Source organism: Carlito syrichta, unplaced genomic scaffold (genome assembly GCF_000164805.1).
Source record: "Carlito syrichta isolate Samal-C Ts95f unplaced genomic scaffold, Tarsius_syrichta-2.0.1 Scaffold301819, whole genome shotgun sequence".
NCBI lineage: Eukaryota > Metazoa > Chordata > Mammalia > Primates > Tarsiidae > Carlito > Carlito syrichta.
In genome coordinates, this window is record NW_007245915.1 from 109,288 (window position 1) to 121,525 (window position 12,238).

At 45.1% G+C, this 12,238-nt stretch overlaps 1 protein-coding gene across 1 annotated transcript in view; it reads left to right on the forward strand.

Moving 5' to 3' along the window:
• The first annotated feature begins 224 nt into the window (after positions 1 to 224).
• Positions 225 to 12,238, forward strand: part of STX18 (syntaxin 18) — a 120,153-nt gene continuing 108,139 nt past the window's right edge. Inside the window, exon 1 of the mRNA XM_021711026.1 lies at positions 225 to 294. The gene's annotated coding sequence lies outside the window, so the exon portion shown is untranslated. The remainder of the gene's footprint in view (positions 295 to 12,238) is intronic.

Below are 12,238 nucleotides of genomic sequence, written 5' to 3' on the forward strand. Positions count from 1 at the left end.
AGCCGCGTCTCGAGGAGGGGGCGCGGACAGAGGCCTCGGGAGGCCGCTCTGCCCGGGATGGGCGGGGCGCTCGGAAACCCCTCTGCGAAGTTGGGGGGCCGCCCTGTGCGCCCTGAGCTCGCCGCCCCTGCAGACTTGCGCGCTGGGGAGCCTCGCCGCCGCCCTGTGCTTCCCGTCGCAGCCCCGAGCGCACGCCCGGCGCTCCTCCTGTTCGCCCGCCTGCCCGCCTCCCTCGCTCACGCGGAGGCTTAAACAGCGCGTTCGGCTGAACTCTCCTCCCCTTTGTCTCCCGCGGTAAGTAGGGCTCAGTCCCTCTCGAGCCGGTTCAGGGTGATCTTTCATTAGCACCCTGTGTCACAGTCGTCCCACCTACTTTCGGTCGCCGAGCACGGCAGGCATTCGTTCATCTTCCTGAGAGCCTCTTCCTTAAGGGCAGGGACAACGTTGGCGTCATCTCAGAAACATGACTCAGCGTCGCTTAGGAAATGTTTGTTGAGTGAATGCATGAACAGATGGCTGTCTGACTCCTTACTAAGCAGGAAAGCCGTAGGGCAGAGGTGCTTGTCCTGTTCCCTTTTGTGTCATTGGCATCAAGGGTGGATCTAGTTTTTGTGGGGCCTTGAAGGAACAGAAATCACAAAAAAGGTTAGAAGCGTTGGAAGATGCACGTGAGGGATCCCAAAGCTTGAGCTTCATTAATTTCACAGTAAATCCACCTCTGCTTGGCACACAATCCAACATCTGGCACTTTGTTGCACTCAGATATTTTTGGATGAATATATGTATGCAGGAATTAATGAGTGACAGTTTGCAGAGGACAGTCAAGCATCATAAACATCCATTAAGCACCTACCTTCTGACCAGCGCTGTGTTAGGGTAACATGAAGCAAAAGGAGTTGTGCAGGAGACAGACATATAAACAAAACAGGTGTCATAAAGCCTTGCACATGTGTGCGACAGACGCAAAGGAGGGTGTGGTCAGTTCTACCTGTGGGTCAGGAAAGGCTTGGTAGGGGGGATGATACTTGAAACAAATCGTGAAAAAGGATTAATTGGTTCCAGTGAAGACAGTGTGGGCAAGGCTTTCTCAGACTAGGAGAATAGTGTGCATATAAGGCGTAGAGGGGTAACAGTATAACGTAAGTTGGTTCAGTAACCATTTGCATGTGACCGAAATATGGGACACTCAGAAAAATTAGACCAGAGTGGCAGCAGTGGAAGATCTTGAAGCGCCTCATATATCTCTCTATAGACTTTGAACTTTGTCCTGTGGATGGATGTTGTATAGTAGAGAAAGCACTAGAGGTGCCAAGAGACCAGGTTGTTGTCTTAACTCTGCAACTATTAGCTATATGATGTTAGTAAGCAAATCTTATGACCTCGGTTAATTTACCTGTAATCTATCCTCCTTTTTTTCTCTCTCTCTCTCTCAAACAGAAGACTTAAAAAAAAACAACAAAACTGCATTGATCCTCTATGTATAGCAGATCAAAATGAAAGTTTCTTGGGTTGAAGTGAGAGGAAGAGAAGCAGGATATGCTCCCTCCCTGTGCCCCCAGTTTGGCCCAAGCACTCTCTGAACTTACTCTTCTAGAATCGTGGTTTGATCACAGTTTTGGTTTTTGGAACACCCTTTCTAACTCTGAAATCACTGATTTATTAACCCTTTGCCAATTTTGTGTCTTGCTCGGGGATAGAGAGAGGATTTGAGGATGGCAGAGACAAGAAGCACAGCTGGGTTGGCAAGACCTTTGGAGAGCACTGTGATCACTTGGGCCTGTCCCCAGGTGGCAAGAACGTGCTTTAGTCTGTTGAGTTAATGGGCCTCTCAAACAGTAACAGTCTAGGGTGCTGAGTTCCCTGTCAAGGATATTAAGGATGTCTGAGAAGAACCTTGTGTGTTCTACAGGTTGTTGAACCGCATATCAGGAAAAGTCCCAGTTCTGCTGTGTAATGAAGGGTAGGTGTCAGGGCCTGACGATTCTATTTTTTTTTTTTTTGAGTTGGAGTCTCACTCTGTTGCCCAGACTGGAGTGCAGTGGCCACTCCTGGCCACCGCAGCCTCGACCTGCTGGGCTCCGGTGATCCTTCCGCCTCAGCCTTCCAAGTAGCCAGAATTACAGGCATGCGCTACCACTCCCAGCTAATTTTTTGATTTATTGTAGAGATGAGGTCTCACTGCCCAGGCGGGTCTGGAACCCACGGGCTCAGGCAATCCACTCACCTCAGCCTCCCAAAGGCGAGGGATTACAGGCTGAGCCACCCCACCGAGCCCAACTTGGCGATTCTATTAAGTGAGGACCAGGGCTTTGTTGTTCAGGGCCACAGCCTCTCTTGAACTAGGGAAAGCATGAATTCTTTTGAGGTATTGTGATTTTAATGTTGCAGTTGCTTTGTGTATTATCTCCTATTCTTGCAATCATTCCCCAGACTGCCTCTTTCCTTGTGGAAAATTCAACTAGAAGAAGAGCTAGTGATGGGTATTTGTGCTTTTACCACAATCAAATGTGTCAAAATCTGGTTGTTATTTTGTTTGGCCTAGAGTCTTTGTACATTAAAGTCTGGTCAGTACCAGAAGCTCCTATTCTAATTCAGGTTCAAACCTAAGGAAATGTAGCAAGTTACAGTAATGCCTTTTAATACGTTCCTTCCTTGAAGCATGCGCTGTCATTTCTAGGAAATATTTACCTGGTTCAATTCCTGTTCTTCCATTTCATTCCTTGACTGAATGTCTGATGCTAGATTTCCATCTCATTGAATTGTTGAGGTTATATTAAGTGTAATAAAATTGCACTGAAACTAGATTGCCCCCTACCCAGACAGGTTTCTTCCGCATCATTCTTTTAAGTATTTAACTTTTATGCTCCATTTTGCTAAATGTGTATGTATTCAAGTGTATGTCTTTCCATTAAATCACAAATGGACAGTAATGATATTTCAGGGTTTTTTGAGAAGGAACTTATATTATTTGAACAACTTCAAATGATGATGAATATGCAACTTTGCAATGGGAGCTTAATTAGTTAACTCATTTGACCTATGGGACTAACGAGAACCATGGAATTGGAAAGGGAAGTAGAACTTGCATTCGAATCTGCATTCTGCTACTTAGAAATGACTTGGTTAAAAAAAGTAAAGCAAGCGAACAAAAAAAGAAGAAAGAAACATCCAGTCCTGACCAGGTACCACGACTCACACCTCTGCTCGCAGCACTTCTGGAGGCCGAGACAGGAAGCTTGATGCTGGGAGTTAGAGACCAGCTTGGGCAACACAGAAAGACCCCGACTCAAAAAAAAAAAGAAGAGGAAGAAAGAAAGAACTGACTTGGGCAGTTTCTCTTATCTGAGCCTAATTTGCTTAATGTTTATAAAATAAATATGATAATACCCTACTTAACTCACAAGCCAATTATTAGGATCTTTTATTTTTTAATTTAGAATTTTTTTTTCAGAGACAAGGTCTTATGCTGTTGCCCAGGTGGTATGGGTGGTGAAGATTATTCGTAGAGACTGGGTTTCTCTGTGTTGCCCAGGCCGGTCTTGAACTTTTGGCCTCAAGCAATCCTCCTACCTCATCCTCCACAAGTGCTGGGATTATAAGCAGGAGCCACCATGCCCAACCTGTGAGGATCTTAGGAAGCTATGTACGTATTATAAGGAACCATACTGATCATCATTGTTCCCCTTTGCTACCTCTCCCCTGGCCTTCATGTAGGCCACTTAGACATATTTTCCTCAGTGACACTAAGCTGTAGTCTCTAAACCACTTAGTGGTCTTGCATTTTCATTCCTTGCTTGTAAAGGGGAGCCAAGTAGGTGCATGAAGGAATGAGTGAAAATCCTGTGCAGGTACTGATGGCATCAGTGGTGGAGCAGAAGTACTATCTACACTTGTAAAAGACAGTAGCCTTTCTGTGTCAAAGTGAAGCTTTTTGTCAGGGATGACACAGGTGTGGCAAGTATGCAGCTGTTCCTCTGTCTTCCTCTCTGTGATCATGGAAGCCAGTGCTAATTTTCTGGTGGATCCCTATAACTCAGAATCCTTGGCAAGATTGTATCCCTGAGCCATTACCAGTTGTTAGGCTTGATGCTCAAGTTGCAATCTACTTACTAACATCCTACCCAACATGTAGTAAAAATGGAATCTCTATGTCTAAGACAGAACAATGGACTTCTGTTTTTTAAGTGCTTAAAAGGATCTTGAGTGAACAGGCATATAGACCAAAGGAACAGGATAGAGATTCTGGAAGCAAAACCTCAATTTCTCAACCAACTTATTTTCGACGAAGCCTCCACCAGCATCCACTGGGAAGAGGAGAACCTATTCAGTAAATAGTGCTGGGAAAACTGACTGACCACATGCAAAAGATAAAAACAAGACCCCTACCTATCACCATATGCAAAAACCAACTCTAAATAGATCAGAGACCTAAGCGTAAGACCTCAAACTATAAGAATCTTAGAAAACACAGGAGAAACCCTTACAGAAAATGGAATAGGCAACCAATTCCTGTAAAAATCCATGCCATAGAGATAAGATAGACAAGTGGGACCTCATCAAGCTGAAAAGCTTCTGCAACGCAAAATAAATCATTAAGAGAGTGGGGAGTCAGCCCACAGAATGGGGAAAAACTATTTGCCAACTGTTTATATGACAAAGACCTAACATCCAGGATTTACAGAGAACTCAAACATGCCAAAGGGAAAAAACAAACAGCACTATTAAAAAGTGGGCAAAAGATATGAGTAGACACTTTGCCTGTACGATGACCACTTATGTATCTAATCCTGAATTATACCCCACATCTTAAAAAAAAAAAAAAGAAACAAATAAAAGGATTCTGAGTTTATTTTGTTAGTAGGAGGGAAAACATCCAAATAAATGATTTGTCCCAAATCATAGCAGCTGATGTCATAGGGCAGAGTCAGAGGTAGACACCAGGACCGTTGACCCATTTTCATGCTGTTTCCCCCCTCTACATGCTCCTGCACTTTTCACATCAAAAGTTCTTTGGTTTTTGATGCAATGAGTCTCTTCTTGAGTTAATATTCACAACTGAATACTTAGTTGAACTTGGGGCAGAAGGGCTTGAATTTGAATGTCTCTTACTTGTGGTATGAACTTGGACAAGCTATTTAATTTCAGTTTTCTTATGTTTAAAAGAGAATGAGTAATAACTTTATAAAGTGGTTAAGCAGATGAAATAAGAAAAGGTATGCAGGTGCCAGCATGAGTCTGAATTCTTTTGGTTGCAAGTAACAGTAACATAACATAAACTAACCTAAACAAAATGGGAATACGACTGGGGAATCCAGGGATAGAGCTCTTTTCTCCAACTCTTGTCCATAAAATCCCAGGAAGGCGTCTGATGGGCTCTGTTTGCATCCTGAGCTGTTTCTCGTAGTCGTCATTGTGACCAGAGGGATGAGAGTCTTTCATTGGTCAGGTCTTGCGTCCACCTCGGTCTGTGGCCAGTAGGCGGCTTGAAGACTGTGACTGTTGCCCCGCCAGAACCATGGAAAAGGGTGTGCTGCGTCTGGGGGTAGGGAAGGAGGGATACTGGGGGCAGACTGCACCGCAGAAAGTCTCTTGCAGGGCCTGGGACGTGCCTGGCTGTCTTCAACTCTGTGGGGAGTGAAGAGCTAGAATTGGGGGAATTTGCAGTGACAAGCTTTGGTTGTGGGGATGGGCCCCGAGATGCCTCTTGGTGGCAGCTCTTCTGTTCTCTTAGGGATTTATAAAGCTTACACAGGTAACCAAGACCACTGTAAGCAGCCGCACTGCATGTCCAGAGGCAGGAGGGGCCACAAGGGGCGTGGACAGGAGATCGGGAGACCTGGGTCTCAGTTTCCACGTGAGTAAAGCTGAGAGCTTAAACTAGCTAACTGCTGCGATTTCCTGTAAAACAGAGATGTTCTGATTCTAAATAAGGCTATAGTGATCCTGAATTGTCAAGAATTCTATTTCCAGATTAGACATTAGATGAGATTTTGTTCTTCTTTATTATGCAAAATTTTTGTGAAAGCTAAACTGCATTTATTTATTTATTTATTTATTTATTTATTTAAAGGAAATTATTATCTTACGTTTCTGGGTGAATTACAGAGTTCTGAGAGTGGCCCAAAGCCAGGTAATCTGGTTCTGCTACCTCCCTGGCCTCCCCACCCTCTATCTCCCTCTGCTCCAACTACTCCAGCCTCTTTGATTTTCTCACACGCACCAGGCACATTCCTACAAAGGGCCTTTGCATCTGCTGCTCCCTCTGCCTGAGGACTTTTCTCAGTTCCTTCAGGTCTGTGTTCAGATGTTCTTCCATGAGGCCTTCCTTGACCGCCCTGTATAAAGTTGTATCCTGTTTCTGTCCCTTACCCTGCTTCATTCTTTTCATTACCTGGCATGTTATGTATCCACTTATTTATTTATTTATTTATTTTTGAGTTGGAGTCTTACTCTGTGGCCCAGACTGGAGTGCAGTGGCCGCTCTCGGCCACTGCAGCCTCGACCTGCTGGGCTCTGACGATCCTTCCACCTCTGCCTTCCGAGTAACTGGAACTACAGGCGTGCGCTACCACGCCCGGCTAATTTTTTGATTTATTGTAGAGATGAGGTCTCACCAAGTTGCCCAGGCAGGTCTCGAACCTGCGGGCTCGGGCAATCCACTCACCTCAGCCTCCCAAAGTACGGGATTACAGGCTGAGCCACTGAGCCCAGCTTCCACTTATTTATTATCTCCTAGAATACATGCTTCCTGAAAGTGAAGGCTGTGTTGTCTGCATGGGATCTATAGCATCTCGAGTAGTGCAGGGATGCAGGTGCTTTATACGTATTTCTTGAGTTACTGCATATGTGTAACTCTACTGTCTTTTTACTGGTTCAGTTTTCAGGCCCAGGTAATATTTATCCAAGGCTCCTTCCAGATCTAAAAGTGTGTGATCCTCACATGACACTGTATGTCATGTCATCATGATATACATTTGCACTTAGTCCAGTATCCAGAGTAAACAGTCAACAAATAGTAGCTTTTATTTTATTGTGAAGATTCAGTTCCTCCCTCAAGAAGTTGACACGACAGTGGAGGAGCAGACACAGATAGTGCGGCAACTCAGGTGTGAGTGACAGCTTTAATTCACTTGGCATTGGCTTCCCAGGTCCTCCTTGATTTCCTGCTGTGTCGACCTTGTGTTGACAGTGTTGGGACCCAGAGGGTGAGCTGGAACCACCTGGATTGTTACCCAGAGTAGCCAGAAATAGACTTTATCCACGGGTTGAGAGTAATCGTAACTAAACAGACCAAATACCACAGGAACAGGATCAGAAAACAGTGTAGGTTAAGGAGGCAGGTATGTATGGACAGAGCATGAGTGTTGAATCATATAGATCCTTTTTTAAAAAAAATATGGCAGAAACCTTCTTGCAAATGAAATAAGTAACAGCTTTGATTAATGCTGTGGTGAGGGTGCTGGGAAGGAGAGGTTCCTTAGCCAACCTGCACTTCTGGTACCTACTCCCTTCTCTTGAGGAACCCTTAGGAACAGCCCGAGGGCTCAGAGACACACAATCTGGAAAACCACTGCATGAATGCTCTCCAAGGCCTCTTTTAGCTTTGAGATGGTGTGTTTTATGGATTGTAGTAACTGGGTGTATACTGTAAGCAGGGCTCAGCACGGGAGACTGCGTGAGATTAATAGGAGTCCTTCGTTTGCGTGGGTTGCATTTCTGAATTTTGCCCAGAACTTAGGAGAACTGCAGCATTTGACGTTATATTTAATCAATCGTTGGTTTATTCCCTCATCCAATAAGCACTAAACATCTGATGTGTGTCAGACGTGATGAAGACATAAACTATGAGGCGAGTGTTCCTCTCTGAACATACAGATAAAGGATCACTAAACCTCCTTGGAGGAGGATTGGTGGAAACCTCCGAGAGAAGGTGATCATCCAGTTGGGCCTTGAAGGACGGAAGCCGTTTCACCAGACCTAGAGATGGGGACAGTCCTGCAGAGGAAGGGTGTGAGCACAGTCAGTGCTGCACAGCCTCAGGGCCACTGGGGGAGCAGAAGCAAGACTGGTGTGATGAGAACCCTTTGCTGGAGGAGGCCTGGCTAAGGCTTGGAGTGTTGGGAGCTGAGGCCTGCCTGCCGTGAGTTAGAGCAGGGTTCTGCACACTTTGGCCCACAGGCCAAATCCAGCCTACGGCGTTGGTGATCATGAGTATGGCATATGCTATAGAAGCATGATTCTCAGAGAGAGTTGGTTTTCTCCTTCCTTCTGGGAAGAATCTGGAGTGTGTCAGAGAGTTCTCTCCTCACTTTTTTTTTTCTTTTGAGTCGGAGTCTCCAGCCCAGGCTGGAGTGCAGAGCACGCTCCCGGCCACCGCAGCCTCGACCTGCTGGGCTCAGGCAATCCTTCCGCCTCAGCCTTCCAAGTAACTGGAACTACAGGCCCGCGCCGTCATGTCCAGCTAATTTTTTGATGTACTGTAGAGATGAGGGTCTTGCCAAGTTGCCAGGCTGGTCTCGAACCCATGGGCTCGGCCTCCCAAAGTGCTGGGATTATAGACGTGAGCCACTGTGCCCGGCCTCTTTCTGCACTTTCTAGTCAGTACATCACCCACTAGGGTGGACTGCTGGAAACAGGTCCTCTCAGTGTGACATTATTAGTGAATTCTTCCTGTCCGAGGGCTGGTTTCGTCTTGTGGGCTCAAGAACCGGATTTGTTTACATATTGAGGACAGAGCCATCCGTCAGAGCAGATATCAACCCAGCTTACATTAACTGTGTGTAAGTCAGAATACCAGCTTGTTGATTTATTTTGAGCACTGTAGCTAATATACAGGAGGATGCAAATGTTGGAAAATCGTCATTTTTGAGCTTCTGCTGTAGGTTAGGAACTCTGTTTTCATTTAATTTTTCTCGTTTGGGGGATAAAAATGTATCTTGTAATATTGATTGTATTATGAATAATGTGATTGTTGAATTCACATAAACATGATGTTTGAGGTTTATTGTTACCTAGAAATTCATATGGACTTCCTCTGGAGGGTAAAGTGTTAGTGAAGTGTACAAATGTTAATTATAGCTTATGCTTTGAAAACCTTTTGATGGCTGGGTGTGGTGTCCCATGCCTGTAATCCCAGTGCTTTGGGAGACCGAGGCGGGAGGATGAGGTGGGAGGATTGCTTGAAGCATTCAAGACCAGCCTGGATTATATCGTGAGACCCTATCTCTGCAAAAACAAACAAACAGGAAAATCATCTGGGTGTGGTAGCATGTTCCTGTAGTTCCAGCTACTTGAGAGGCTGATGCAGAAGGGTCCCCTGAGCCCAGGACCTGGAGGCTGCAGTGAGCTATGATCAGGCCAGTGCACCCATCATGGGCAACAGCGTGAGACCTTGTCTCTGAGAGAGAGCGAGAGCAAGAGCGAGAGCGAGAGCGAGAGAGAGAGAGAGAGAGAGAGAGAGAGAGACGGAAAGGGGGAAAGAGAGAGCCTTTTTATGTTTAAAACACATTCGGTTTAAAATGGACTTACAAGAGGCCTCTCCAAAACTCCAGAAGAAAGGCAGTGAGATGTGTTGTATGTTGGCTGGGCATGCTGGCTCCCAGCACTTGGGGATTCTGAGGCTGGAGGATCACGTGAGCCTGGGAGTCTGGGGCTGCAGGGAACTGTGACTGCCAGTGTACTTCAGCTTGGGTGACAGAGCAAGACCCTGTCTCTCAAAAAAATTTAAAAAAACGAAAACACGAGAAATGAAAGTGAAATGTCCTGAGCGAACGAACCTACTAACTCAAATACGAAAAGCTTCCAAGTCTGTAAGTATGAAAGTTTGCCAGCTCCCACTTATCACATTCTAACATATGCCTATTTGTCAAAATGTCCTTATCAAGGATCTCTTAAGCTATATTTAACTGAGAGAGTCTTTCCATTTCACAGTGTGGTAACATTTCTATCTGGTTTGCAGTCAGACGATAAGAAAACTGGTAAAATGAACATTTGCCTTTTCTTGGACATCTTCAGCAATGCATGCTGTAGTCTAAGGAGAAGTGACAGACTGCAGCATACCTTAACTCACAGAACTTGAGAAAGGAATGAAAAAGTGCAAGTTTTGGATTATCCTTCGGGGTTTGCTCATAACTTACTGTGTTGTCTTGGGGAATTCACTTCACCTCTCTGGGGCTCTGTCTTCTAATTTGTCTGATGAGAGGCTTTGGGTTGTCTGGTGTTTGAGAGACAGAGTCTGCTCTGTCACCCAGGCTGGCCTGCAGCGGCACAGTCAGAGCTCACGTAGCCTCACACTCCTGGGCCCATGCGCTCCTCCCACCTTTGCCTCCTGAGTAACTGGGACTGCAGGCATGTTGCCACCATACCTGGCTAACTGAAAAAAAGTTGTGGAGAGGGGGTCTCGCTGTGTTGACCAGGCTGGTCTCAAACTCCTGGCCTCAAGTGATCTTCCTACCTCAGCCTCGCAAAGTGCTGCCATTACAGGTGTGAGCCGCCACACCTGGCCCACTGAGAGGTTTTGACTAGACAATCCTTAACGGTCTTTTCAATAAGATGGCTCCATGATTTAGTACTCTTCTTTCTGAAAGTCCCAGGATATATTTTTAAATGTTTTTTGCAATGACAACTGCCCGCTGCTTTGTGGTATTTTCCCCGAGTCCCTATACACTTAAAATTTTTTATCTAGGTGAAAAAGGAAGTTTGTTTTTTCAAAGCTGGCATTGGATTTGGTATGTTTTCACCAATGTGTTTGATTTAATAGTGATTACATATTCTTTTACTGGACTGTTATCAGCAGGGCGCAGTTTTGAAGTTGACTATTTTAAAAACTGATTGTAAAAGTAGTAAGTGCTCAATAAACAGAGTAAAAAAGAAAATAGTTCACATTTAGTGCTACTGACTGGAAATAGCCATTGTTACAATTTTGTTGTTTAACTTTGCAGACATTTTTTTCTGTTAAACATGAACAGGATTTTTCTATAATACTGTTATGTAACCCCTCTCTCCACCTCCCCCTTTTCTTGCTTTTTTTTTTTTGAGTCAGAGTCTCACTCTGTTGCCCATGCTGGAGTGCAGTGGCAGGCTCACGGCCACTGCAGCCTCGACCTGCTGGGCTCAAGCGATCCTTCCATCTCAGCCTCCCAAGTAGCTGGAACTACAGGTGTGCGCCACCACACCCGGCTAATTTTTTGATTTATTGTAGAGATGAGGTCTCGCCAAGTTGCCCAGGCTGGTCTCGAACCCCTGGAATCAGGCAATCCTGGCGCTTCTGCTTCCCAAAGTGCTGGGATTGCAGGTGTGAGCCACTGCTCCCGGCTCTTGCCTTTTTAACTTAACACATCAATACACATTACTTTTTCCCCCAGTTTACTTGGCTGCCTCACCATTGCAAATAACAGCCGTAATTTATTTACCTGAGCCCCTATTGGAAGCTATTCAGGCTACTTCCGGTTTATCACTATTTTAAACAAGCAGCATGGTTTTACCAAATTTGTTTCAAATGTGTCATAGCCTCTTAAAAAGACAAAAAACATAAATTTAGTTTGTCTTCTGTTTAATCTTTCCTCAAATATAAGAGATTGAATGTCCATGCTCTTTTCAGCAGCATGTCCTAAAATTGGAATGACTGGAGATTAGCATGACCCTTGTGCAAAGATGACATGCAAATTTGTGAAGTGTTCAGTATTCCAAAAAAAATGGGATGTCCTAACAGAAAAGGAAAATTATCGCTACGTTTGAAAGTCTCAGGTATATCAGCGCTTACCGTCAGTGCCGGATGCGCATAGACAAGGGGATGTGATGGGCAGGCTGGTCAGGAAAGCCTTTCCACGGGAGTGGAGCCTTGAAGGGCAGGCAGCACTGGAGAGGTGGCAGGCGTAGGCCTGGTGTGTCTCGGGCGCAGTGAGGAAGCTGGTGTCAAGGCCAGCGGGGCTTTGGTCGGCGGTGTGAGAGCAGTGTAGGGAGGTGCTTTATGACCTGATTACAGAGGGCCTCAAGCCTGTACAGAGTAAGCAAACGAATGTCATGGTGATCCTATACCTGACTATGACTGTTTAAAGTATAATGAACATGTGAAAGCATGCACAAGAGTAACAAAATGATTTCTGGTAATAGCCTTAAAAAGAAATGTAAATGACCCCGTTGAAGAAAGCTGCAAAACTTTGGAGACATATACAGAAGGTTTGAATAAATAGAAACATTTATTGTATACCTGGAAGAGAAGAAAAAGAGTTGGAAAGAC